Raw genomic sequence first — 1,759 nt, 5'->3', positions numbered from 1 at the left:
GCTGGCTGCAGTAGTTCTTCTTGCATTAGACTGAAAATGTTTTTTCTTTTTTTTACTTACTATTTCTTATAAAGTTACAATTGTAATTTTTTAAATTGTTGATATTAAAACTATAATTTACATATAATCTATATAAAGAATAAAAGCAATTATTGCAAGTGACTCTACACCAGAATTTCTTCTGGCTACTTCTAAAATTAATTAATCAGTGTTCAATGATAAACTTTATAAAACAAAATGTTAAATTCTATAATTTATTACCTAACTTCATTATTAAACATTATAGATAAGTATACTATGTTAGAGATACTGTGATTAAATAAAATAAGAAATCATGTATGTTTGTTTAAAATGTCAAATTTTATGTGATTTGGTATGTTTACACACACACCAATTAAACACTCACATTAGTTATTAATAAGCTTGTGCTAGTTTATACATCAGATAATAGTACTAGGTAAAACAAATCAAATGTACAAAGATTATTTGCCAATTACAATACTCAATAAAATCAGTTCCATTTAGTTGTATGCCCAACACAGTGAAACTCCACATGGGCCTGTGGTCCTGCGCCATCCTCACAATTGTTCCTGTGCCTAAGCCCATTGTTGCAGCCACTCTGTCGATCCATCTCGTTGAGGGCCTACTTCTTTTTGGCTGTCCCTCCCCCTTACCAAGCATGATATTTTTCTCAAGGGACTGATCTCTCCTGAATATCTATCCACAGTGTGTAAGATGAAGTCTTACCATTTTTGCGCCAAAGGTCACTCTTGCCATACTTCTTCTGAGACAGGTTAGTTGGTCCTTATAGCGGTCCTTGGTACTTTAAGTATTTTTTTCCAGCGCCACAATTCAAGTGCATTGATTTCTACTTTGGCCTTCCTTATTTAATGTCCAACTTGCACTTGCACTAGGGGGCACACCAAAAAAAATGGGCGGAGCTTTCATAGTTTGCATTTGTCCTGCTAGGCGAGCATGGAGAATCTCACTCTGAGTTCGTACAACCAGCAGTATTGCCTGGAAAGGTTCTTTCTGGTCATGGTGAATTTTTTTTCAAAAAAGCAGTTTTGCCCAAACCTGTTTTCTTTTGTGATGATCATTTTAAGAGAACAGTGTCTGCTGTGAAAGTTTATTTCCTCCTTGGGAAAAATGCCACAGAAACTGTTGTGACATTGAACACAGCTTAAAAGGACAGCACTATGGGAAAAATTCAAGTGTAGGAGTGGTTTTCTCATTTCAAAAAAGGTGACATCGATGGATGACAAACTTCGTTCTGGACGTCCATCAACTTCCCAAGCAGAAGAAATGTCAACAGAATTTATGCACTGTGCTTACAGACTGACGACCGACCATTTCAGAGATGGGGAGATTATCTGGACTATCTCGGAGTTCGGTTTAGCAAATTTTAATGGAAGATTTGGGGATGAGAAAGGTCACTGTGAAATTTGTGCCTTGGGTTCTGACTGGCCAGGAAAAAGAGCATCGAGTGGAAGGAAACATGCCTGCTTTGAAAGAACAGCTCCAATGTGACCCAGATTTTTTCCCAAGGTCATTACAGGTAGAAGACCTAGTGCTGTTCATATAATTCCGAAAGCAAACATCAGTCAAGCCAGCGAAAGACACCATCATAACTTAGCCCAACAAAAGCTCATCAAGTGAAATCAAAGATCAAGACGATGCTCATTTGTATTTTTAATGTGAATGGGATAGTGCCTTTGGAGTTCATTCCACCAGGTCAGCCTGTTAATCAAGCTTTCTT

Source organism: Tenrec ecaudatus, chromosome X (assembly GCF_050624435.1).
Source record: "Tenrec ecaudatus isolate mTenEca1 chromosome X, mTenEca1.hap1, whole genome shotgun sequence".
NCBI classification, from domain to species: Eukaryota; Metazoa; Chordata; class Mammalia; order Afrosoricida; family Tenrecidae; genus Tenrec; species Tenrec ecaudatus.
This window is presented reverse-complemented; position numbering follows the sequence as displayed.